Source organism: Mesoplodon mirus (assembly GCF_964341445.2).
Source record: "Mesoplodon mirus genome assembly, chromosome: 6".
NCBI classification, from domain to species: Eukaryota; Metazoa; Chordata; class Mammalia; order Artiodactyla; family Ziphiidae; genus Mesoplodon; species Mesoplodon mirus.
The window spans coordinates 5,431,807-5,459,489 of record NC_138982.1 but is presented as its reverse complement, the minus strand read 5'-3'; the positions used below and the strand labels follow the sequence as shown (position 1 = coordinate 5,459,489).

Sequence of the window (27,683 nt, the reverse complement as noted above, 5' to 3'; positions counted from 1 at the left end):
CACTGCGCCACCAGGGAAGCCCCTCTTTTTTTTTTTTTTAAAGAACTGGCTCTGGGGGCTTCCCTGGTGGAACAGTGGTTGAGAGTCCGCCTGCTGGTGCAGGGGACATGGGTTCAAGCTCTGGTCGGGGAAGATCCCACATGCCGTAGAGTGGCTGGGCCCGTGCGCCACAACTGCTGAGCCTGCACTCTAGAGCCCGCGAGCCACAACTATTGAAGCCCGCGCGCCTAGAGCCTGTGCTCCGCAACAAGAGAAGCCACTACAATAAGCCCACGCACCACAACAAAGAGTAGCCCCCGCTCGCCACAACTAGAGAAAGCCTGCACACAGCAACAAAGACCCAAGGCAGCCGAAAATAAATAAATAAATTTATTAAAAAAAAAACTGGCTCTGGAGTCAAACCACCAAGCTTTTTTTTTTAGTTTATTAAATTTACTTTTTTTTGGCTGCGTCGGGTCTTAGTTGCGGCACTCAGGACCTTTCGTTGTGGTGGGCAGGCTTCTCTCTAGTTGTGGCATGCAGGCTCCAGAGCGCGTGGGCTCTGTAGTTTGCGGCACACAGGCTCTCTAGTTGAGGCGCATGAGCTCAGTAACTGTGTGGCGCACGGGCTTAGTTGCCCCGCGGCATGTGGGATCTTAGTTCCGTGACCAGGGATTGAACCCGCATCACTTGCATTGTAAGACGTATTCTTTACCACTGGACTACCAGGGAAGTCCCCTTACTGAGTTTTCTAAAGGCTGGTGCTCAAAGTATGCTAGGAAAGAAATTGCAGAAATTAAGAATTCATAAGGAATTGTGTGTCATGCATTTAATGACCAGATTTTAGCTAATTTTATAGAGATGTTCTTAACAGTTGGTGAGAATATCAAATGAGAATAATAATCATTGTTCTATCCACTTAATTTAAAGGCCATATGAGGCTTTTCTTATTTTTTGGGGGGGGGGCGCGTCAGGTGGCAAGCGGGATCTTAGTTCCCCGACCAGGGATTGAACCCATGTGCCCTGCATTAGGAGCTCGGAGTCTTAACCACTGAACTGCCAGGGAAGTCCCTGAGGCTTTTTGAATAGTCACATAAAAAATAAATAAAAATGAGAATATAGCGAAATTTTAGTGAACATAATGGATAGTAGTTTCTCTCCCCTTCAGAAAAAAAGCCTGTTTTTTTTTTCTTTCTTTTTTTTTTGGCCATGCCACGTGGCTTGCAGGATCTTTGTTCCCCGGCCAGCGATTGAACCCAGGCCATGGCAGTGAAAGTGCTGAGTCCTAACCACTGGACCACCAGGGAACTCCCGGAAAAGTCTGTTTTCTAAACTATGCCATTATTATTGTTCTGTGAACCTTGTTCTAAGAGTATGCCAAAGTGAGTGTCTGTGTGGTACCATATTTACAGGTTGTGGTGCCAGTGAAAAATATGTCGTGATTTTAACTACTAAAAGTTTAAGTAATCTGCTTTTATAAAACATAATAGGAACTGGGAAATTATTTTAATGACTATTTTCTAAAATATTCACATGGCCTTTTCTCTTTAAGAGGTCAAGTAATTTGTCTAGAAAATGTGGTAACAGTATTAACCTGTGTTGTAAGTGATTTAACAGTAATTGAATGCTTTGCTAATATGATGTGGAATACTAGTGAGCTGACTCTGGTCAAAATTCAGACCTTTGGAATGTCAGATTTGTTATTCCAAGAGGTTGGGGCTTTCCTAAGCACGCAAGGTAGAGACTTCCTGAAAATTATGGCAGAGAGCCTCTGCATTTTAGAGCTTTATTTTACAGTTGAGAATGGAGACCTAGAGAAAGAGGCTGCCACCTCTAGGGTGTTCAGGCTGCAGTGGCTTCCCTAGGGCCACAGGCTCCTTTAGCTCTGCATTGAATTTACCCTTCATGCTTGAGAATTGTTCCAGGAGCTTTTCTCATCGACTTGGTTAGTGTGACATCCCACCCTAACCCCATCCCAGGCCTTACTTTAAAAGGATTTCTTTTCCCTGGCACAAGCACTTCTTCAGATACCCAGTTATTGAACAAACCTAGAGATGTTGATTGAGCATTGAGGTACTGGGCTAGGTATAAGTGAGAGAGGCAAATATGTGTCCTATCTTCAATGATGTTATAATGTTGTTGTTTAATTGGATTGGGAGGGTGATGTTCATTCATAGAAATGTAAGGAGGCATTGATTTGAAATCAAACAATGCAAATAAAGCCAGGAAAATATGTTTTTCATATTCTAATTTGGTTGACAAAATTTTAAGAAATTCATAAGCTGAGAATACCTGTTTGATCATTAGTCATCCATCCCTGGCACTCTCCCTACCTTGACACCAACCCCCCCTCCCCAATCTTTTTTAAAACAGTGGTTTAATTGTCTTGTTGCAGAGGTGATACTTTTATTTAGTTCGAAGGCTGGAGCAGGGGGTGTTTGTTTATAGTCTAAGGTGCTTTTTAGGATGTTCTTTTCTTTTTCCCTCAGGGCTGAACTTTGTAAAGTTCTAATCTAATATGATTATGCCAGGTCTGAATGTATCCTTTATTCTACTTCTAGCATTGCTGTCAATTTATCATAAGATTTTTCTTTTACATATTTCTGTTAGCTGAAGAGTTGGCCATGGAAAATCTGCTTCATTCACATATACCTTTATCTGTTAGAGTGTGTGAATATTTTCCTATATTTACCATTTATTCATGGAATGTTTACTGAGAAGATATATGCTCTATGCTGTATGAGGCACTGGGGATGCAAAGTTGAAGAAAGCTCATGGCTTGAAGGAGCTTTAAGAGAGACAGACAAATGAACAGATAATTCTAATACTGTGTGTTACGTGCAAATGATAGAGCCTCTTCACGGTATTGTGGGAGGCATAGAATGGAGCAGTGGTTCTCAAAGTGCAGTCTGGGGACCTCTGGAGGTCCCCTAGCTCTTTCTCAGAGATCTGCAAGGTCAAAACTATTTTCATAACTTAAGACATTATTTGCTTTTCTTTTGCCCTTATTTGTTAACGAATATACGATGGAGTTTGCCAGAGGCAATATAAATTGTGTTATCTCAATAGATTGGGTGCAAAGCAGAGATGAGAATCTAGCTGTCTTCTATTAAGGCAGACGTTAAGGAGATTTGCAGAAGTGTAAAATTGTATCACTCTTCTCACTAAAGGTTTTCTTTGAAAAATATGGTTTTTAAAACTAAAATATGTTTAAAAATAATATGTTTTTAAGTAAACATTTAATAGGTTTACTATTTTTTACATGAATAAAAATTTAAAATCTTTGGTTTTAATTTCAAATTCAGTAAATATTGATAGATATAACCTACATAGACAAGAGCTTTTTAGTCCTCAGTAATTTTTAAAGTGTGAAGGGAAGCTGAAACCAAAAAGTTTAAGAACCACTGGAATAGACATTTCTAAACTGGTCTTCAGGCGAGAGGTGGGCAAGGAGGTATTCCTGTGGGAGGTGATACCAGGGCTTAGTCACAGGTGTTTAAAAAACTGCCAGCTGTAATGTAAAGAGGGAGGGAGTTTAAGAAAATAGGTAGGAAGAGGTGGATCACAGAAGGCCTTGTATGCCAGTCTGAGAAGTTTGTTTCTTCTCCCGTAGTCAGAAATAATAGTTTCTAAAATATGTTAATTTCTAACCTTACATATGAAGTGCTGTTGGAAGCTATTTTACTATATATGTATTTTTAAATATAAGAAGGTTAGAAGATTGTGTTTTTGATTTTATTTGCTAAATTGGCTGTCAGTATTTTGTATATCAAGGGTGTTCTTTGCTTACAATACTATTTAACATTGACAACAGATGAATAATCTGTGACTTCAAGTCCTTAAAGAAATTATTGTATTTCCTATAAAATGTGGGTTTCAGGTAACCATTTGTCAGTGATACCAAATTCTTGTAAACTGTTTTTAATATGTCAGGTATGGTTGTAAGTTAATACTGACAGACTTTCTTCTGAACCTAGAGATTAAGTTAATAAGAAAACTCAGAGCCTAATGTTCAAACAGAGGGCCAATGAGAAAATATATTAGAAAAGCATATATCAGATAAGGAATATATATAATAATATAAAGAACATTTATAACTCAATAATAAAAATTTAAATAATCCAACTTAAAAATGGGCAAATAAACTGGTTTGAATAAATGTTTTTCCAAGGAAGATATAAAAATGGCTAATAAGCACGTGAACAATTGTTCAACATTATCAGTCATTAGGGAAATGTAAATTGAAACCATAATGAGATGCGCTTCACATTACAAGTATGGCTATAATCAAAAGATGGGCAGTAACAAATGTTGCATGTGGATTTGGAATCCTCATACATTGCTAGTTGGATTGTAAAGTAGTGCATCTGTTTTGGTAAAGCAGTTTGTCAGTTCCTTAAAAAGTTAAACAGAATTACCATATGACACGGCAATTCCACTGCTAGGTTTATAGCCAAGAGAATTGAAACACATGTTCATACAAAAACTTGTACATGAGTGTTCAAAGCAGCCTTATTCATAATAGCCAAAAAGTGGAAACAATCCAAATGTCCACAGCTAATGAATGGATAAGCAAAATGCATTTTATCCATACAATGGAATGGTATCCAGTCTTAAAAAGGAATGCAGTTCTTACGCATGCTGCAGTATGGATGTTCCTTGAAAACATTATGCTAAGTCAAAGAAGCCAGTCACAGAAGACTATGTATTGTATGATTCCATTTATATAAAATGTCCTGAATAGGCAATTCCATGGAGAAATATTTGAAACAATTTCAGACTTAATAGAAAAGTTTAAAAAGTAATAGAGAGTTAAAGTTACATGGATTACAAGCTATCCTCAAGACTTTTTGTATTTTCCTGTGGAAGAAAAAAACATGTAAATAATAAATGAGAATTGCAAGTACTATTAAGTATTATGAAGGTAGTAAAGTGGTAGGGAATGAACCAGGTCACAATCTTAATTGTAGTGGTACACAGGAAACTTCTTAGAAGAGGTAACTTTTGAATTGAGACATGGATGTTAGAACGTGGTAGATGACCTGGGGCAGAACATTTTAAACTGAAAGAATAGCAAGTACAAAAGCCCTAAGTTAGGAACAAAGTAAGTGTGAGAGGAACAAAAAGCAAATGACGAGAAAGACGTCAGTGAGGAAGAATGGAAGATGAGGTCAGAGGTAGACAAGTACCAGATCATAAAAGGTCTTTGTAGTGCATAGTTGCAACTCAGGTAGGGTTACAGTGGGAAGTTTTGTAAGGTTTTAAGCAAACAGTTGGGGTAATCTGATTTCTGCTCTGTGAGGTACATTGTAGTTACTCTGACACAGACAAACTGTAGAGCAGCTAGAGTGGAGGCAGAGAGACTGATTAGGAGGGTGTTGAAGCAGAACAGCCCAGAAATGCTGATAGTGGCTTAGACCAAAGGTCCCCAACCTTTTTGGCACCAGGGACCGGTTACATGGAAGACAATTTTTCCACAGAGGGTTGGGGAAGGGGGTGGTTTCAGGATGATTCAAGCACATTCCATTTATTGTGCACTTTATTTCTATTATCATTACATTGTAATATATAATGAAATAACTATACAGCTCACCATAATGCAGAATCAGTGGGGCCCTGAGCTTGTGTTCACTTGCCTCTCACTGATAGGGTTTTGATATGAGTCTGCAGGCAATTGATTTATCGTGGTCTCTGTGCAGTCACACCTCTCTCTAGTGATGATCTGTATTTGCAGCCGCTCCCCAGCAGTAGCATCACTGCCTCAGCTCCACCTCAGATCACCAGGCGTTAGAGTCTCATAAGGCGCACGCAACCTAGATCCCTCGCAGGAGCAGTTCACAGTAGGGTTCGCTCTCCTATGAGAATCTCATGCCGCCGCTGATCTGAGAGGAGGCGGAGCTCATGCGGTAATGTGAGCGATGGGGAGCGGCTCTAAATACAGATGAAGCTTTGCTTGCTTGCCCGCCTGCCACTGTGCCGCCCGGTTCCTAACAGAGCATGGACTAGTACCGGTCCATGGCCTGGGGGTTGGGGACCCTTAGCTTAGACTGAGGCTATGTCAGGGACAGTGGGAGTGTTGGTTGAGTTTGATATGTTTTGGCTGGTAGAGCCAGTTTTTTGTTTTTTTGTCTGAGATGTTGTTTGAGGGGAAGCAGAATAGGAGGATATCAATAGTTTACACTGTTAAAATATTGGAAACAATCTAAATACCCATAAACAGTGGTATATCTACACAGTGAAGTACAGTACAGATGTAAAAAAAGAATCAGGAAGATCTCTATGAACTGATACAAAGTAATTTCCAGGATTGTTAAAGAAAAAAAGCAGAGTACAAAAGAATAACTATCTTTTATGTTAACTAGGTTAACTAGGATGTATTTAAAAGGCATCCTTAAAGTTTGCTTTTCTCCTTGTTTCCCAGCTTTTGCCAGTATTTGATAAAATTTGAAAACCCGTTTTGAATTGTAAACACCTGTCTGTTGCACAATTCTTAGGTGTATTTGAATAGTTGATTATTCTGTTCTCTGCTTCCTTTTCCTCAAGCCACAAGGGACAGCACTTATTGGAGTGTCTGTATCAGTTAGTGTTTGAGACTCTGGGAGAAATGCTTGGTCCCTATAACAGTGTCTACCTTCTTAGAAAATGTTATATATACTTATTTCTTGTTATCATTATATCTCATAGTTTCTTTAAAACAAAAAATGAACAAAAGTTCATAAAAATTTAGCACTCCAATAGCAGCTGTTTTTCTACTTTATTACCATTTTTTGGGGGGGGGAGGTCATGCCATGTGGCATGTAGGATCCTAGTTCCCCCACCAGGGATCAAACCTGTGCTCCCTGCAATGGAAGCATGGATTCTTAACCACTGGACTGCCGGGGAAGTCCCTTGATTAACTTTTAGTAGACATACTTAACTATTTGTTTATTTATTTGTTTGTTTGTTTGTTTATGGTACGTGGGCCTCTCACCGTTGTGGCCTCTCCGGTTGCGGAGCACAGGCTCTGGACACACAGGCTCAGTGGCCACGGCTCACAGGCCTAGCCACTCCGCGGCACGTGGGATCCTCTCGGACCGGGGCACGAACCCGTGTCCCCTGCTTCAGCAGGCGGACTCTCAACCACTGTGCCACCAGGGAAGCCCTAGTAGACATACTTAACTTTTTACATAGTTTTATGTAGCACTTCTAAAGTGATTGAGATGTTTTCTTAACATTTTCAGTGACTCTCTATATATGAAAGCTTTACATCTAAGATACTGATGTAGTTCAGTAAGGAAAAGTGTTATTGGAGTTGCTGTTTTCTTCAGAACAGGGACTGAATGAAGTAAAGTGCCTTTGGTTAAGTTAAGCAGAACGTTAAGTGGGATTTTAGCTACATGTGCAGTTTCTTTAGTTCATTCAGTGAACATTTTTGATTACCTGCCCTAATCAAAGGCATTTTGCAGGTACTTGGATTGTAAATATGAATATGACTCTCTACTTGCTCTGAGGGATCCACAGTCCTGCAGGGGAGATAAACAAACTAATATTTGTAATGCACTGTAATAAATGAGTTACATACAAGTCACAGCAAGATCCCATGGGCGTAAGCCATGGGGGATCAGAAAGGGCTCTAGAGAAAATGCCGCCTGAACTGGTGTAGGTGCATAGGAGCTGGCCTGATGGACAGACAGCAGCATCTGCACAGAGGCTTGCACCCCACACTCTCTCATACTTAATCTTGTTGTTACCAGAATTTAGTCAAATAGTGTCTTGCATTTTAGGTAAATGAGAGATGGGATGATATAATTCAGTATGGAGGACAATTCAGTATAGGGATTATCTCATTGTTTTAGTTTAAGGAGGAGATACTGTTGGTGGCAAACACTAGATGCCTCCCTTTTGTACATTCCCTTATTTATTAGACCACGATTTAGTTGTTAGGGTGAATTACTGGTGAGTAGAAAAGACTAACCCCTGGACTTACAGGTGAGAATGTGAGAATCCTTAGGTGAGAGACATGAGGCTTTATATAACTAGGGGAAAGGAGGTTGACCCTGACTCTGAGAGAAGCAAAATGGAATTTTGGAGGAAACATACTTTCTCAAGGAAACTAGTGTTAGAGATCTTGGGCTGATGACTTAGGCCAGATAGATGTGTTTACACTACAGACTTCATTGAGATGGGTAATGTTGTTGCCTCAATTACAGAGACAGTAAAAGAATAGTTTTTGTCATCATGTGTGTATGTTGATAGTATTTGGACCCTATTTTGGTTTATTAATTTACTAATCTAGGTATAATAGTAATAGATTCCCATGGGATTAAAAACCTTTTCAATATAAGAAAGTTAAACAGTAGAAACTCTCCCACCTCTAGCCCTCAGCCACCCTGTTCCTATTTACTGCATTCCTCCAACACTCCACTCTGTCCTGGAAACTATTTATTAGCCTCTTATGTATTCTTCTAGAGTTTCTGTACATAAATAAAGGCAATAAAAGTACAGACACTTTTTACTATCCAAAAAACTCACCAACTCCAAAGGTAGCGTATTATACCTGTTGTTCTTCTTACCCTTCCCTTTGTACATTGCGTTTTTTACTTAACAGTGGAGATCTTTACCAAAGATCTTTCCATAGAGTATATAGTTTTGTTTTGTTTTTTAACTTGTATGATTTCCCTTTGGATAATTTATTTAACCAATTCCCTGTTGGTAGACGTTTGGCTTGTTTCTGTTTTTTTATTATTGTAACAGTATTGCAGTGAACTACCTTGTACATATGGCATTTTGCCCATATGCAAGTATATAATTATGGAATAAATTCAGATGTGGTATTACTAATAAAAGACCATATATCTTTGTAATTTTGATAGATATTGCTAAATTGCCCTTATGTTTGGACCCTGACTCTCCCACCAATGAAAAGAGATAATGTGTGTTTCTCTCCCCCTTCCCCAGCTTTATTGAGATTTAATTGACATATAACATCGTGTAAATTTAAGGTGTACAATGTAATGCTTTGATACCGGTATATATTGCAAAATATTTACCACAATAAGGTTACATAATTCACATACTTACCATTATGTTGTTGTTATGCCAGATGACGTGTATTTCTTCACAGCCTTGCCAACAATGTACCATGGTAAACAGGTTGAAAATTGTGTAGTTTTAATTTGCATTTTTCTAAAGCGTGAGGTCGGGAGTCTGTCCATATTTTTAAGACTTCCCCCGCCCCCCGCCGTGTTCTGTGAACTTAACTATTTCATGGGGTTTTTGAAGCAGAAACTGTTATCCTTATTTATACTTTTTTTTTTCCTAATTCAAGTGTAACATATGTACAGCAGAGTGTATAAATCTTAAGGGTATAGTGAGGTGGATTTTTATAAGCCTCTGACACTCATTCTGGATGTTTTTTGATGATTTTTACCAAAAGATGTCAACAGATTTCAGACTACAGCCAGGATATATATTCTTTTTTCAAATGGTCCTTACATGGTTTGTGTACTAAAATATTAAAGGTTGTAGTTGTCTTATTAGGACATCAGGAAAAAGAATCAAGTTCACATGAGGCATTCCTGCTATGTGATAGTGACTGTAAGATGCGTTTCTATATCAAAGGTGTTAAAATGTGGAAAACACTTCATCTTAAAAATAATGAAATACGTTACATAATGCCAGATTGATTTCCTTAGAGGTCATACTAATTTACACTGTCCCCAGGAAGGTAAAATGTTTTGGTTATGCCACATAATCTCAAACAGTTGATACTGTCAGATCTTTTCGTCAGTCTAACAAATGCGATATAGTGGTTCACTGTGGTTTTTTTTCTTTTAACTTTTTTCAGTGAAGTATAACACATACAGTAAATGGCAAAAAATCATCAATATATTGTATCATGATTTATCACAAAGTAAACAGATCCATGTAACCGTCACCAAGAAGTAGACCACTGCCAGGAGACCAGAAACTCTCCTTATGTGTACCACCTCCCACCCCACGCACTTCTGCTCGCTTCTTTCCCAAGGGTAGTCACTATTCTGACCGCTAACACCCTAGTATTAGTTTTGCCCATGTTTTGAATGTTATATACATGGGATCAAGCAGGTATCTCTCTCTGTTCTCCGCCATGTGAGGTTACAATGAGAAGAGCGTGGTCTGTAAACCAGAGAGAAGTCCCTCACGAAGAACCTGACCATGCTGGCACCCTGATCTCAGACTTCCAAGCTCCAGAACTGATGTTTGTTGTTTAAGTTGACCCTCCCCACCCACCCCGCAAAAAAAAGCAAAAAACCCCAATGTGTTCATGAGATTTATCCATGTTACGTGTAGTTGTGAGTTGCTCCGTGTAGCTTAGTAAGATGAACAAAGGTATATTCTCATTCTTACAGTGTGTAAAAGAGTGGTTCCCATTATTTGTGGATGTTTGAGGCACACTTCTGGTTTTTATTTTTTTGAGGCGTTTGCAAATTATTTTTATTGCTGAAATATCTTTTTAAATTCAGATGCTCATATCTAAATAGATTAAAAAAATAAATGTGGCTTTTGAATCCTTTTTCTGGATTATTTATATTGGTAATATGTAATAGATTACTGTGGTTCAAAGATTAAAAAGTATAAAAAAAGTAAACAGTCTCCCACCCTTTTCCCAGCTACCCAGTTCATGTCTACCTGAATTCCCTAATATTTCACTCTGCCCAGGAAACTAACATTACTAGTTTCTGTGTAATCTTCCAGTGCCTCTTATATTTAGATGCAAATATGAAGATAGATTTTTATTTCTTTACATCTTTATCCCTTTGCCAAAGACACATCACAGCAACTATCCTGTGCTTTTTTTTTTTTTTGCTTAACATCTTGCATATTTTTATGTATCAGACTGTATTTATAAAGCTCTAAGGTACTAAATTCATTTTCATTGCAATATAGTATTATATTGTGCCAATGTATTATAATTTATCCATTCTGTTTTGGGTTTATACTTTTTGTAGTCTGAGTAATGCTGCTGTGAACATTCTAGTAAATATCTTTTGTTGAAACGTTTACACATTTCTTTTGGATTTATATCTAGGGTGGAATTCCTATGTCATAAGGAATGTAAATTTCCATTGCTCTCCATTTTCAACAAGCCTGGGTATTATTAGTTTCTTTAATTTTTACCTATCCTGGTGGGTACACAGTGGTATCTTATTGTGCTTTTAATTTTTATTTTCCGGAGTACCAGTGAGATTGCTTTTATTCCCCCTATGTTTACTGGCTATATTGGTCTTTTCAGAAACTGTATTTTTAAAAAAGCCAGAATATATAATCTCCATTTGTAAACAAAAAGAAAGAAAAACAGACTAACAGACTCATACACTAGCAGTCTTTTTTAGAAAATAAATTTATTTATTTTATTTTTATTTATTTTTGGCTGCGTTGGGTCTTTGTTGCTGTGCGCAGGCTTTCTCTAGTTACGGCAAGTGAGGGCTACTCTTCGTTGCAGTGTGTGGGCTTCTCATCGCGGTGGCTTCTCTTGTTGCGGAGCATGGGTTCTATGTATGTGGGCTTCAGTAGTTGTGGCTTGCAGGCTCTAGAGTGCAGGCTCAGTAGTTGTGATGCATGGGCTTAGTTGCTCCGCGGCATGTGGGATCTTCCTGGACCAGGGCTTGAGCCCGTGTCCCCTGCACTGGCAGGCGGATTCTTAACCACTGTGCCACCAGGGAAGCCCCCCCGCTTTTTTTTTTTTTTGCGGTTCGCGGGCCTCTCACCATTGTGGTCTCTCCCGTTGCGGAGCACAGGCTCCGGACGCGCAGGCTCAGTGGCCATGGCTCACGGGTCCAGCTGCTCCGCAGCATGTGGGATCTTCCCGGACCGGGGCACAAACCCGTGTCCCCTGCATCGGCAGGCGGACTCTCAACCACTGCGCCACCAGGGAAGCCCCCCCCGCCTTTTTTAAACAACTATTTATTATTTATTTAATTTTTGGCTTTGTTGAGTCTTCATTGTTGCACACAGGTTTTCTCTAGTTGTGGCAAGCGGGGGCTACTCTTTCTTGCGGTGCACGGGCTTCTCATTGCAGTGGCTTCTCTTGTTGTGGAGCAAGGCTCTAGGCGCGCGGGCTTCAGTAGTTGTGGCACGTGGGCTCAGTAGTTGTGGCTCGCGGGCTCTAGAGCACAGGCTCAGTAGTTGTGGTGCACGGGCTTAGCTGATCTGCGGCATGTGGGATCTTCCTGGACCAGGGCTCGAACCTGTGTCCCCTGCATTGGCAGGTGGATTCTTAACACTGCACCACTAGGGAAGCCCTAGAAGAGTACTTTTGCTTGAACAGGGACCAGAGATAGAACCTGTGTAGGGGTTTTGGTTTCATCATGTGCTGTTCTCAGTGCTTGGATGAGCTTTTGAAATTCTCCCCCCACCCCTTTAAAGTTTAATGGATATTTGTCCAGAACTTTTTTCTTCTAATAAATGCTGCTTGCTTTCTTTTCACAGTGAAGTTGTGAGTGGATCTTCATGTGTAAGGTTGTTAATAGCATTGTTTTTACCTAAAGGATTATTAGGAACTTTAAGAATAAAGTTTATTGAATTCTGTGTTTGGAGAAATCAGAGTAATTTTGTTGACTGTCCAAGAAGACTAAGCAGTATACTTACATTCATTATTAACTTATATTGTGTCAAATTGGTTATTATTTTTTGCTTTCCTTTTCTCTTTTCGCTTTTAAATAGACATTTTTTTTAGAGCAGTTTTAGTTTTACAGTATAATGGAACAGGTAGCACGTAGAGTTCCTATTTATCCCAGCCCCCCCACCCCCAGCCTCCTCAGCTGTCAACATCCTGCACCAGCAAATTGGTTATTTTTGAGTTGACTAATTACCTTCTTTTGGGGGAAGTAAGCAGTCTGATACACTTTGACATCATTCTAAAATTTGTTTTATAACATTCCTTTCACTTTAAAAGCATATTATTGACCTTATTTCAAAAGAAAAGAAGCCAAGACTAGAATTAAATTATTTGCTTCCTAGTCAAATTTTATTTTGAAGGTTCCAAATGAAAACGATTTTCAACTTTAATAAGAACAATCATGCTCTCCTTTGATTCCTGCCCATTTAATGAAACTTGAAGATTTTTCAGCCTTTTCTCCCTTTTTTTTAAATGTAAAATGTTCTAACCAGATGGTTGAAATTTTTTATTAAAATTTCTGACTTGGAGTATTACTGACAAATGTAAACAATTCCAGACTTGGCATGTGGCACAAGTTCCAGTCCAATTTGGTTTTTTAAAATTAATTAATTAATTAATTAATTTGTTTGGCTGCGTTGGTCTTAGTTGCGGCACGTGGGATGTTCCTTGTGGTGTGTGGGCTCTTTGTTGTGGTGAACGGGCAGCAGAGCATGCGGGCTCAGTAGTTGCAGTGTGCCGGCTTAGTTGCCCTGCGGCATGTGGGATCTTAGTTCCCTGACCAGGGATCGAACCCGTGTCCCCTGCATTGGAAAGGCGGATTCTTAACCACTGCACCACCAGGGAAGTCCCTCCAATCCAATCTGAGTGGGCTTGCCCAGAAATGAATTCAATGATAATGATTAGGACGCTACTATCACAAAGGTCATAAAGTCCTGAAATGTTGTTTGTGAAGAATGGGACATAATGGCTGAGGAGAGAGCTATGAGTTCACTCATCCTTGGAAATCACTCATGAATTAGGGCTCAGATGAAAAGGCAAAGCCATAAAGTTTTATGAAGGCTATAGGATTTTCTCAGTGAGCCAGAAAACTGACTCAGAAAATGATTGATATTTTTGACTACATTAAAGTTAATGTCCATCTAAAAACACTGTAAGGAAGATGAAAAGATAAACCACAAACTTGTGAGGAAAATTGTAATATATGTAATAGAGAATTAGTGTCGTGAACAGGGCCACCTTTATGGATGTACAACCTGTGCAGTCACACAGGGCCCCACACGTATTTTAGTGCTAAGCTGTTACTGTCTTGAAATTAATTTTTGAATAAGTGGCCCTGCTTTTTTATTTTGTACTGGGCACTGCAAATTATGTAGCCAGTCCTGGTCCTGAATATACAAAGCATATTATTTCATAAGAAAAAGACAATCCAATAAAATTGTCTAAAAACTGTGATCAAAGGGATGCAGAAAGAAACATGGATCATTAATAAACTTGTGAAAAGGTCTTCAACCTTATTAGATCTTCAGCCTAATCAAGTACAAACAGATTACAGTGTGATACCATTTTATGTGTTCCGTATTGCTACAAATTAAGAAATCTGACTCTACCAGGTATTGGAGAAGATGTGTTAGCGATTCATATACTGCTGGAGAATTGGTAAGGTGATTCAGTTGAAGACATGTTGGCATTTTTGGTAAATTTGGGAATTTGGATGTCCTATGTATGACTCACCAATTTTCCACTTCTAGGTTTAAAGCCTAACCCTAAAGAAATTCTTCTGTAAGTGTACCTGGAGACTTGTATAGTAATGTTGATAAAAACAAAAAACTAAACCATCCAAATGTTTGTCAACAGAGTAGATAACTACACTGTGGCATATTTATATAGTGAAATACCATATAGAGCAATGAAAATGTAACATGGATAAAGCTTAGAAAAATATTGAGTGAAAAAATTCAAGTCCCCGAAGACTTGGTATGCTGGGATAACTTAGCATACCAAGTTATCAAGCTGAAAAAGGGAGCATGGGACACAGAACTAAACAAAATATTGTTTAAGGACATAATACGTATGTGACAAAGTATGTTTTAAAAAGTAGTGGAATAATACGGGCCTCCCTGGTGGCGCAGTGGTTGAGAGTCCGCCTGCCGATGCAGGGGATACGGGTTCGTGCCCCGGTCTGGGAGGATCCCATATGCCGCGGAGCGGCTGGGCCCATGAGCCACGGCCGCTGGGCCTGCGCGTCCGGAGCCTGTGCTCCGCAACGGGAGAGGCCACAACAGTGAGAGGCCCGCATACCGCAAAAAAGGAGAAAAAAAAAAAAAAAAAAGTAGTGGAATAATAAATGTTTAGGATAAAGGTTGGGAGCATGTAGGTAACGTTACTGATGTTCTTATGTGGCGTGGCGATTTACAATTTACAGTGTTCATCTTAATGCTTGCTTACATTCGTCTTTCCATATATTTTGTGTGTGTCAAATATTACATTAAAGAAGAAAAGGGGAAAAGTGAAACAAGCTACTCATGGTTAGCAGCTGATGATCCAGATGGAGGAATGGATTGGGAAATAGAAAGAAAACTAGCATATTACAGAAAAGAGTTTTCAAGAAAGAGGAGGTAATCTACATAAGAGAATTCAGATAGTTGCACAGGACGTCCACTTAACTCCCTTTCATCTGTAACGTTCTGTAACTTAAATATTGTGGTTCATGTGTTTTCTATATTTTCCCCATATTTAAAAATACAGTTATAAGCAATTATGTCATATAAGTAGTAAAATTATTTTTAATTTAGTCCATCTAGGTGTTAATATCTTTTATCTTCACCCTTTTTGGCAGCGTATCTTCTAATCTGAAAAAGTCTTCCATGAAAACTTCACTTTTAAAAAATAAGTAATGCCATCTGTTTGCCTAAAAGACTGAAATGGGGGCTGTCATTTCAAGGTAAGGATCCAATTTCGTATCTTTAATTACTTATATTATTTTTTCAGAAGTTAAGTATAGAAGGAAGATGTGAGTCTTGCTTAGATCCTAAATATTTTAGTTATTCTGGGGTGGGGATGGGAAGGAAGTCCTAGGCCTTGTTTTAAGATAGTCAGGTACTTAGGATTATGTTTACCACAGATTAAACCCAACTTCATGAAGGAGAGAGGAGGGGTCAGTAGTGTTTAAAGCTTTTTAGAGAGGTTAATTGAAAACTGAGAGCCTTTTGGATTTGGCAGTTAGGAGGTCATTGCTGACCCCAGCAGAGGCCGTTTCAGGACAATGTTTGTGGCTGAAAATAAGTTAGCAGCAGAGTAAAGAGTTAAGAGAAGGTGATAAAGTGAGTATTTTAGCTCTTAAGTGATTTATTAAACCAATATATGGTATGTACTTAGGATGCAGCAGTCATTTCCCCAAGCACTGGAGTTACAGTGTGACAGTATATATCTTTGTTTAAGCCTCTTGTGGATAATTTAATGCCCAAATATTTTTTCTCCAACTTTATTTAGATATAATTGACATATAACATTGTGTAATTGCTGAACTATCTTATGCCATTTTTTACTCTTGTCTTCTGTATGATACATTACATGGTCTACCCTAGTTATACTGCTAACGAGGGCAGATATTCCCTGCCTGGGGAATGTTAACTTGTGTGTTAGACTGGGCTGATAGTCTAGCAGGCAAGTTAGGTGCTTAGCGGCACTTGTCACTGTGATAAGTGGTGCAAATGTGAAATAATGACTACCTGAATGAGTGGTGGGAGTGGAAGCTGGTTGTCTGTGAGTTCATTTGGCAGGATAGATTTCAAAGGCAGATTTGGCAGGGAATATGGAAGAAAGAAATCATATACATGAATCCAAGATTTTGAGTGGCTAGAAGTATGATGGTACCATAACATAAGTAAGGAAACCACAAGGAAAGACTGGTTATTAGGGGCCAAGTAGATGGGACTATAACATATGAATTCTGTGAGACACATTTTGATTTTGGAGGTACAGGTAGAACTTTCAGAATATCTCCTTAAATGTGGAAATATGAGACTAAAATTTAGACAAAAGACAATTTAGGGCCCGAAGATACAGATTTTGGAGCAATTCACATAGAGTTTAAGCGGTGGAAGTAGATAACATTTGCACTATCCTAGCAGAGAGAAAAAGGTAAAGCACAGAACTTTAAATGTTGTTAAAAAGAATCAGTTAAAGAAAAAATAAGAGGAAAGGTATGAAGGTATTGTGTCTTTCTTTGAAGCATAATAAAGAATTTCAAGGAGAGGTTCTTGAGAGGGATGAGATGTTTAGAAAGATTAAGGATTTTAATACCCTAGAAGGGCATTAAATTTAATTAAATTCAAGAACCCCTCTAGGGCATTAATACAACTTAATAATTAATAATTATTAGGTTCATTATGTAATAAAATAAGATAATAATTATTAAGAGGTTCTTGATAACTGAGAGAACAGATTGAGTAGACCAGGATGAATTATAAGAGTAAATGGTTTTACAAAATACAAGAAAGTATGAAGTATAAAACAGAATGTTTTTCAAGAAGTTTGTGCAGGAAATGAGACAGTGATCATTTTGAAGAGTTAGCCACATGGAAGATATTTTAGCATTAGCACTTGGTATATTTTAGGTGAAAGGGAATGATCCATCAGAGTAGTTTAAATATGTAGAATAGTTTCAATATTAGAGTGATTAATTGCCTGAAGGAGGTAAGAAGGTTTGAGATCAAGGACCTGGGCAAAGGGCTTAACTCTTACAAAAGAGCAGCCATTCTGCTTAGAAACCAGAGGAGGAGAAGAGAGGATGAATCAAGGAGTTTTTAGGCAAAGAGGAAGAAAACTGTAGAATTTCTTATCCTGCTTTTCAAAATAAGATGGGGATTGAGGTTATCTACAAGGCAAATAGTTAATCAGTGGTGGGGTTGGGATTCTGGAAGGAGAAGACATTTAGGAAAAATGTTATAGAGTAATTTCCAACTTCAGCAGATATTCATTGAACACCTGCTTTGTGCCAGGTGTGTTTTTATTTATTGATTTTGTTGCATCGGGTCTTAGTTGCGGCTCGCTGGCTCCTTAGTTGTGGCATGTGAACTCTTAGTTGCGGCATGCATGTGGGATCTAGTTCCCGGACCAGGGATTGAAGCCGGGCCGCCTGCATTGGGAGCGTGGAGTCTTAACCACTGCGCCACCAGGGAAGTCCCGATAAGTTTTCTCATGAAGCCGATCGTTGAAACGAACAATAAAAATACCAAATTGTAATGAGATCTGAGGAGGGCAGTTGATAAAGTGACTTATTGGCTACTTCTGAGGAGGTGACTTTAAGGTAAGGTATGAAAGACAAGGATTCAGTCCCTTGAAAATAAAGCTAGCATAAAAATCTCAAGGTAGAAACGAGCTTGCTGTATTTGAAGAATGGAAAGAAAGCCAGTGTTCTGGAACAGAGTGGATGAGGACCATAGAGTCATGAGATGAAGTTAAAGAAGTAGGCAGGGCCAGGCCATGTTGGTCCCTATGGCCATGGTAAAGAGTTTAGACTCAAGGAAATGTTTTAAGGAAAGGTTTTACACAGAAAAGTGTCATGATATGATATGTGTTTTAAAGATTCCTCTGGCTGCTTTATTAAAGATGGACTATAGGAGTACAGGGGAAGCAAGGAGATCAGTTAAGAGACTATTAGAATTGACCAGGCCAGAGACCATGGTGGAGGAACTTAATATGATCACCAGGATAGGATAGAAAGGATTGTTGACCAATCATAAAGGCTCAGTTCAACATAAACAACTTGACATGGCAGGCAGTGTGAATTTAGCTAGCATAACCTTTAAGATGGAAATGAGAAATTTGGCATTAGTGTTTGGAATAACTGTCTATGGAGATATAGGCTTGGTAAAAGGTAATGCACAAGGGACTGGAGGCCATGATTGGTTCAACACATATTTATTGAATAATATATTCACCTCCTAATATACCAAGAACTGTGCTAGCTGCTGGGGTTATAACAGTCAGCAAAAACAGAGGCTCCTTTCTCATGGGATTGATGTTCTGATGAGGGTGGGGAAGATAAACGGTAAGTAAATATATACTGTGTTGGATGGTAATCAGTACCATTAAAAATATATTAGGGAAATGTATTAGGGAAAGGTAGATATTGACGGGGGAAGGGTAGGCTTACTGTTTTATAAGGTGTGATTAGGGAAACCCTCTCTAATTAGGTGACATTTGGGCTCACAGCTCTAAGTGAAGTTAAGGGAGCAGACCAGGTAGATATTTGGGTTAGGGGTGGGGGAGCTGAGGGTGGACTGTACTTGATGTGTTCTAGGAGCAGTAAGAGGGCCAGTGTGACTGGAATGGAGTAAGTGAGGCAGGAGGAAGTAGAAGCTGGCATTGTGAAGGTAGAAGAGCTAGAGTCAGGTTGTAGACTTCGGGTTTTCTTCTTTTTGATGGTGGAGGTACAGATCCAGGGGTGAGGATACAGGAGGGGTGAGAGGCAAGGCTGTGGCTGAGCAGTGTAGCTTGTGGCTAACCGTGAGGCCAGATGTTTGAAGTGTCGGAGGCAATGATAAGAGAAGGGGATGTACAATAAAACAGATTTTTTAATCCCACAGGGAAGTAGGAAGAGTAGAGAAAGGTGGATTGGATGCATGAAGGCCTTGTAGTTCCTGATAATTAAGTTTATTTTGATTTGGGGTTTTAAAATTAATTAATTAATTTTAAAAAATATCTGTCTATCTATCTGGCTGGGCTGGGTCTTAGTTGCAGCATGCGGGGTCTTTTACTTGCAGCACGCGGGGTCTTTTACTTGCAGCATGCGGGATCTAGTTCCCTGATCAGGGATCGAACCCTGGCCCCCTGCATTTGGAGCGTGGAGTCTTAACCACTGGACCATCAGGGAAGTCCCTGGATTTGGGCTTTTTTTTTTTTTTTTTTTTGTGGTACGCGGGCCTCTCACTGTTGTGGCCTCTCCCGTTGTGGAGCACAGGCTCTGGACACGCAGGCTCAGCGGCCATGGCACACGGGCCCAGCCGCTCTGCGGCATGTGGGATCTTCCCAGACCGGGGCATGAACCCATGTCCCCTGCATTGGCAGGCGGACTCTCAACCACTGCGCCACCAGGGAAGCCCCGGGCTTTTTAAAATTGTAAAATGTGCATAACAAAATTGACCAGTTTGACTGTTTTTATTTTTTATGATAAGTTAACACTTGCTATACATGAATTAGGTAAGCTTCTTCATGCGTACAAAGCATCTGAATGTTCCGTTTCATTTGCACAGTATTGCTCACTTTTCTTTACTCAGAACAGATATAGGGACTGAGATGGATTGAAAGAATAAGTTGGCTCATTTCACATTGTCAAGGGGGCCTTCTCTTGCTGTTGCTTCTATCTGTAAATTGAGAAATGAAATACCCAAGAGTACTCCCTTTTAAAAAACTTTAATAAAAAGGGGATTTCCAAATCACATCATGATTGATTGAGAGATGGTGTCAGAAGTACAGAAGCAACACTCAAGATCAGTTAAAGACCTTTCCCTGGGAATTCCCTGGCAGTCCAGTGGTTAGGACTCCGAGCTTTCACTGCCGAGGGCCCAGGTTCAGTCCCTGGTGGGGGAACTAAGATCCCACAAGCCACATAGTGCAGCCAGAAAATAAAATAAAGACTTTTTCCTTTAAATTGATGGAAGAGGTCTGGTTACTTTGCTCATTGACATTGAATACTAAGAAAAAAAAAACCCCACAGCTATAGAACTCCAAATTGTCTCTAAATCCAGTGTACCTTAGCTGCCTAAAGCTAGTGAAGTAAAAATACATTAGCCTCACCCTTGACATTTTCAGATTTAACGTATTCAAAGATCCTCTGTGATCTCCAAAACACATGATTCCAATTGTGTCCCAGTAAAATGGCATTTATTACTAGTGCATCATGACAAGTACTCAGCATGAGTGAGCTTAAATAAATGTTAAGCATCTACAACTCTATGTGACTTTATTGTTCGTATTTTATCATCATATTTCATCCTATCAGTAACTTCCCTCTGAAATAAGTAATGAAGGAATTTTATAAATTTCATAAATGAAGGAATCATTAAATTTGGGATATGTACAAATGTGGGCATTTGGAAAGAGCTCAGTGTGTTCTTCCTGAACATTGACCATTTTAACTGTTTTTATTTATTTATTTTTATTTTTTGGCTGCATGGGGTCTCTGTTGCTGCGCACGGGCTTTCTCTAGTTGCGGCGAGCGGGGGCTACTCTTTGTTGTGGTATGCGGGCTTCTCATTGCGGTGGCTTCTCTTGTTTCAGAGCACGGGCTCTAGGCACGCGGGCTTCAGTAGTTGCAGCACGCAGGCTTAGTAGTTGTGGTTCATGGGCTCTAGAGCACAGGCTCAGTAGTTGTGGCGCACGGGCTTAATTGCTCTGCAGCATGTGGGATCTTCCCGGACCAGGGATCAAACCCGTGTCCCCTGCATTGGCAGGCAGACTGTTTAACCACTGCACCACCAGGGAAGTCCCTAACGGTTTTTAAATGTACAATTTCCTGGCATAAATATATTCACAGTGTTGTGCAGCCATCACCACTGTCCCTCTCCACGACTTTTTTATCAGCCCAATCCCTGATAACCATTATTCTACTTTCTGTTTCTGCGAATTTGCCTATTCTGAGTAGCTCGTATAAATGGAATCATACAATGTTTGTTCTTTCATAGCTGGTTTATTTCACTTAGCATAATGTCCTCAAGGCTCATCTGTGTTGTAGCGTGTATCACAGTGTCCTTTTTAAGGCTGAATAATACTCCATTGTATGTACATACCATATTTTGTTTACCAGCCCATCTGTTGAGGGAAATTTGAGTTGTTTCCAACTTATGGCTATTGTTAATAATACTGCTATGAACGTGGGTGTACAAATATCTGTGTGACTTCCTCCCTGCTTTTAATTCTTTTGGATATATACCCAGAAGTAGAATTGCTGGGTCATATGGTAATTTTGTTTAAATATTTTAAGAACTGCTATATTTTCTTCCACAGTGGTTGCACCATTTTACATTCCCACCAGTAATATACAAGGGTTATAATTTCTCCACATCTTTGCCTGGATTTGGTTTATAGTTTGTTTTTGGTTTTGAACAGTGGAATGTTTTAAGTATATTTATTTCCTTAAAAGAAGGTTTATCTTAGATCATTTTCTAGTAGGTTTAGAAGTAACACATCCTCATGCTCTGCTATAAGGTCAGAACTGGTAAAGAAAGTTGTCACCTGGTTAAATTTTAGTGAGAGATCCTCACAGGAATTAAAATTATGGACCCTTGAAAAGAATTCATTGCCAAAAACTTATGGTTATTCTGTCTACGTAACCTGGCTGTGGTGTTTAATGTACCAAGTACCTTCACTTGGCTTAGGAGAAAGTTATGTGTTTTGATTACTGGGCAGGAATAACTGTGATCTCCCAGGATTGGACAAGATGATTAAATGAGTTAGAATGCTTTTTTCCCCCCAAAGGATACACTTGAAAATTGGAAATTTTATAAGGAGGTGGAGAAATTTTCATCATGCTGTTGACTGATACATTGTCTGTGTAACAGTTGGGAAAAGACATTCCTTGTTCAGATGGATAATAGACTGATAAAAGTTATTAAGGGAAAAAAAAAGTGCTGATGGGATTACAACTCCTGCAGAGAGGATTTTGAAGCTTTGTACCTTGTTTGTGATTGTCATTAAGATTTGGAAATTTTGAAATAGATCATATTCATGCTTCGATATTGTTATAGTTATGCTTTTCCTTGGTAGATCACGTTTTAATTTGAAAAAGTTAAGTTTACAAGCTTCTTATCATGTTATATGAATATTATGAATAAACTGAGTGGTTTAAACTTGCCTTCCAGTTTTTGCTAGTTGCTCTTCCCCCAGTTCTTTGTCCTTGACTCAGGATTCTTTTTCTTTAATATGCACTGGATGTTTCTGCATTAGAAAAATGTTCATAAAGATCATATTGTTGAGTGCCTACTGTTTCTGGTTCTTTGATAACACGCTTTTTGCTTTTACTCAGAAAATAACTGTGGTTAGATTGTCATATAGTCTGCCACAGACAGTAAGGATATTGTGAAAGAAATCCTGGCTATCTGTGTAGCATGACCTTTCAAAACTGTTTTCTTTGCTGTAAGCATCTCACTTAGCCTTTTGACTGCCACATGACAGGGGAAGTAGTATATAAAAGGCAATATAAATGGCTGCCTTGTTGATCTCAGTACGGTTTTCCAATATAAGAGCTTGCTAAACAGTCACATGGTATCAGATATCATCATTTTGTTTATGTAGAGGATGAACTAGTTTTATGCATTATACATAGAGTACATTTTAAATGTAATTTTTAAAATAAAATAATAGTAAATTATAATTGTAAAAATTGAAATGGAAAATCATTTATGTTACTTTGAAGAAGGATATAAATTTTTTTTTTTTTTTTTTTTTTTTTTTTTGCGGTACGCGGGCCTCTCACTGCTGTGGCCTCTGCTGTTGCGGAGCACAGGCTCCGGACGTGCAGCCTCAGCGGCCATGGCTCACGGGCCCAGCCGCTCCGCGGCATGTGGGATCTTCCCGGACCGGGGCACGAACCCGTGTCCCCTGCATCGGCAGGCGGACTCTCAACCACTGCGCCACCAGGGAAGCCCAGTATCTAAATTTTTTATTCAGAGTTTTAAGAATTATTAATGAATGGAGATTATTATATTCAGCTGATGACTACACATCTACTATTTTTGTGGGCAGAGATTTTAAAGCAACTTTGGAATTGTCTTTCTGTTGTTCCTGAGCAGCCGAGAGAGTCTTTAAAACTGTGAAAGGGCTTAGAGAACATGAGGAAGCACCAGCCTGATTTTAAACTTTAATCTTATTTTCACTAGTAGCTGAGCTCTGTAATGTATTTATTTATTCATCAATCAGCAAATAGTTACTGAGGTCCTGTATCAAGCACTGTGCAGAAAGAACTGCAAAGATGAAAGAGCCTGTACCTGTCATTCAGGAACTCACTATCTAGGTTTCAGCAAGGGTGGCAGGAATGGAGATGAGCAGGATCACAATCCCTTGCTGTAGATGCTAATGTCACTTCCCTCCTAGAATCTAGAGTTAAAGACAAAGGTGATAAGGAGAAGTAGTAGGGGCATGAGGACGGTCAGGATTCTTAGGTAGGAATAGAGGAGAAGAAGCAACTGTGGGTGATAGCAAAAATCTAGAACTTAGGTTTATCACTAACACTGAGGTCATAGTCACAGTAAAATGGGGAGTGGGTTCTCATTGCAGTGGCTTCTCTTGTTGTGGAGCACGGGCTCTAGAGCGCAGGCTCAGTAGTTGTGGCACGGGGCTTAGTTGCCCCACGACATGTAGGATCTTCCCGGACCAGGGATGGAACCTGTGTCCCCTGCATTGGCAGGAGGATTCTTAACCACTCTGCCAGCAGGGAAGTCCACTAATGGAATTTTTGATGCCAAACTTCTTGGAAGAGTTTGAATCAATTCATTCTCCCTCCAGCAGTGATCTATGAAATGGTATCTCATTGTGGTTTTAATTTACATTTCTTTGGTGACTAATGAGAATGAATATTCCACCCCCCGCCCCATATGTTTATGGGACTTTTGGCTCCTGTGAAATTTCTATTTAATTATTTTGCCCACTTTTCTGTTGGGTTTATGTTCTTTGCCTATTCATTTTCTCACTGTAGTGTATAAAATTAATTTATTCGATCAGCTTTTATTCACTTGTTTAACATTCTTCATTGAGTCTCCTCTTGTTTTTTGCATGAAGAGCAATACCTTAATGTGGCCTACCAGAAGGGAGATTTGGCCAGCCCCTCCACTACCATTCTGCCTCTGTTTTCCATCTCTCTCTGTTCCAAAGGGTAATCTTTGAATTCCTCAAATACTTAAGGTTTCTTAGGTCTTCGCATATGTTCTTTTTCCCTTTGCCTAGCCAATTTCCTCTTCAAGTCTGTGTTAAAATATCCCCTTCTCTTGGAAAGTGCTCTTGGCTCTACTTGCCTCAAATTCAACATACTTTGTGTCTCTACACTTACTTATGAAAAATACAGTAATTTTAGTCAGATGACTAGTCAGGAGGAGAAAGAGAGCTGTCAACATGTTCTTTTCTACCAGGGGATTAAAAAATGTATGTGTAAAGTGATAAACAAGGATTAAAGCTGTTGAGTTTAAATAGTGAATGATTTGGGGACATCATAATGTGAGCCTCATCAATGTTGTTGCCCACTCCTCTTCATAATTCCATTTTCTGTTTGGTTGGAGAAGGGTGATAAGGAAAACACAGTGGTAGAGTATACAGAGCATTGGACTGAATGTAACTGAGGGAGCATATATGAGGTTTTTCTTTTCTTTTTTTAAATTGAAACAGTTGATGTACAATATTATGTTAGTTTCAGGTGTACCACATAGTGATTTGAAATATGCATACATTATGAAATGATAACCAAGATAAGTCTGATAAGCATCTATCCCTATACAAAGTTATTATTGACCCTGTTCCTTATGCTGTATATTGTATACCTGTGACTTATTTATTATATAACTGCAGGTTTGTACCTTTTAATCCCCTTCACTTATTTTGCCCATTCCTCACCCCCCTTTCTTCTGGCAAACACCTGTTTGCTCTCTGTATCTATGAGTCTGTTTTCATTTTGTTTTATTTGTTTGATTTTTAGATTCCACTTGTGACTGAGATCATGCAGCATTTGTTGTTTCATCTGACTTATTTTACTTAGCATAACGCCCTCTAGATCCAGTCATGTTGTCAAAAATGGCACGATCCCCTCCTCCCTTTATGGCTGAGTAATATTCCACTATAGATATAGATATTACATCTTCTTTATCGATTTGTCTATTGATGGACACTTAGGTTGCTTCCCTATCTTGACTGTTGTAAGTAATACTGCAGTAGACATTGGAGTGCATATATCTTTTTGAATTAATATTTTGATTATTCTTGGACAGATTACCCAGCAGTGAAATTAATGGCTCATATGGCAGTTCTATTTTTAATTTTTTGAGGAGTCTCCATACTATTTTCCAATAATGGCTGCACCAGTTTACAATCCCACCAACAATGCACAGTGTTCCCTTTTCTCCACATCCTCGCCAACACTTGTTACTTGGTTTTTTGTTTGATGATAGCCATTCTGACAGGTGGAGGTGGTATCTCATTGTAGTTTTGGTTTACATTTCCCTGATGATTAGTGATGTTGAGCATCTTTTTTTTGTGTGTGTGTGTGGTACACAGGCCTCTCACTGTTGTGACCTCTCCCGTTGCGGAGCACAGGCTCCGGACGCTCAGGCCCAGTGGCCATGGCTCACGGGCCTAGCCGCTCCACGGCATGTGGGATCTTCCCGGACTAGGGCACCAACCCGTGTTCCCTGCATTGGCAGGCGGACTGTCAACCACTGCACCACCAGGGAAGCCCTGAGCATCTTTTTAATGTGTCTGTTGGCCATCAGTATGTCTTCTTTGGGAAAACATCTGTTCAGGTTCTCTGCCCATTTTGTAATTGGATTGTTTGTTTTCTGATGTTGAGTTGTATGAGTTTATATTTTGGGTGTTAACCCCTTATTGGATATCTTGTTTCTAGATATCTTCTCCCACTCAGCGGGCTGCCTTTTCATTTTGTTGATAGTTTCTTTTGCTGTGCAAAACCTTTTTAGTTTGACGTAGTCCCACTTGTTTATTTTTGGTTTTGTTTCCCTTGTCCGAGGAGACATACCCCCCCAAATAATGCCAAGACCAATGTCAAAGAGCATGCAGCATGTGTTTTCTTTTATGAGTTTTATGGTTTCAGACCTTTAAGTCTTTAATCCATTTTGAGTTTATTTTTGTATACTGTGTAAGAAAGTAGTTTAGTTTGATTCTTTTTCATGTAGCTGTCCAGTTTTCTGAACAACATTTAGTCAAGAGGCTCTCTTTTCCCCATTGTATATCCTTACCTCCTTTGTTGTAGATTAATTGATGTATAAGTGTGGGTTCATTTCTGGATTCTCTTTTCTGTTCCTTTGATCTGTGTGTCTGTTTTTGTGCTAGTACCATACTGTTTTTTTGTTTGTTTGTTTTGTTTTGGCTGTGCTGCATGGCTAGTGGGATCTTAGTTCCCCATCCAGGGATCAAACTTGGGCCCTTGGCAGTGAAAGTGTGCAGTTCTAACCACTGGACGGCCATGAATTCCCGCATACTGGTTTTTTCTTTCATAAAAATATTTATTTATTTATTTGTTTGTTTTTTTGTTTGGCTGCACTGGATCTTAGCTGTGACACGCCTGATCTTCGTTGCAGCGTGTGGGATCTTCGCTGTGGCATGAGGGATCTTTAGTTGCAGCATGCAAACTCTTAGTTGTGGCATGTGGGATCTAGTTCCCTGACCAGGGATTGGACCCGGGCCCCCTGCATTGGGAGTGCGGAGCCTTAGCCACTGGACCACCAGGGAGGTCCCCCCCCATACTGTTTTGATTACTGTAGCTTTATAGTATATGTTGTTTTATTTCAGGGGGCATGATACCTCCAGCTTTGTTCTTCCTCAAGATTGTTTTGGCTATTTGCAGTCTTTTGTGTTCATATGTGATTTTTAATCACGTCCTTGCAGCTACCTAAACTATGTGTTTGACTAAATTAGTGAAGTCCAAATTGCTGTAAAAGACTGAAAATGAATAATATCTCCAACATAATAGATGTTTATTTCTTACTCATGGAACAGTCCAAAGTGGATGGTCCTCTTTGGTAGGTGGTTCTATTCCAGGTGGTTTCTTTTGTCTCATGACTCTTTCTTCCTTTGTGGCCGGTGGAAGAGGAAAGAGAAGGTGTAGGTGGCATACAAACTTTCTTAAACGCCCTAACCTCAAGTGACACAGGTCATTTCCACTCAACATTCCACTGGAGAGAACTTAGTATATGATCATTCTTACTGCACAGGAGGTTGGGATATCTAGTGTGCCAAGTGCACAGCCACAGTCCCATAACTGTGGAAGGAGATAAGCAGTGTCTACCACAGTGGTCTTCAGAAAGTCATCTTATTTCTGTAGGTTTTAGTTCTTAATGTGTAA

General features: G+C 39.4%; 1 protein-coding gene across 2 annotated transcripts in view; it reads left to right on the top strand.

Moving 5' to 3' along the window:
* The window catches only part of PIK3CB (phosphatidylinositol-4,5-bisphosphate 3-kinase catalytic subunit beta), a 204,185-nt gene that overhangs the window by 31,406 nt on the left and 145,096 nt on the right, over positions 1 to 27,683 (top strand). For both annotated transcript variants that reach the window (XM_082625119.1, XM_082625120.1), the window contains exon 2: positions 15,456 to 15,560. The gene's annotated coding sequence lies outside the window, so the exon portion shown is untranslated. The remainder of the gene's footprint in view (positions 1 to 15,455; positions 15,561 to 27,683) is intronic.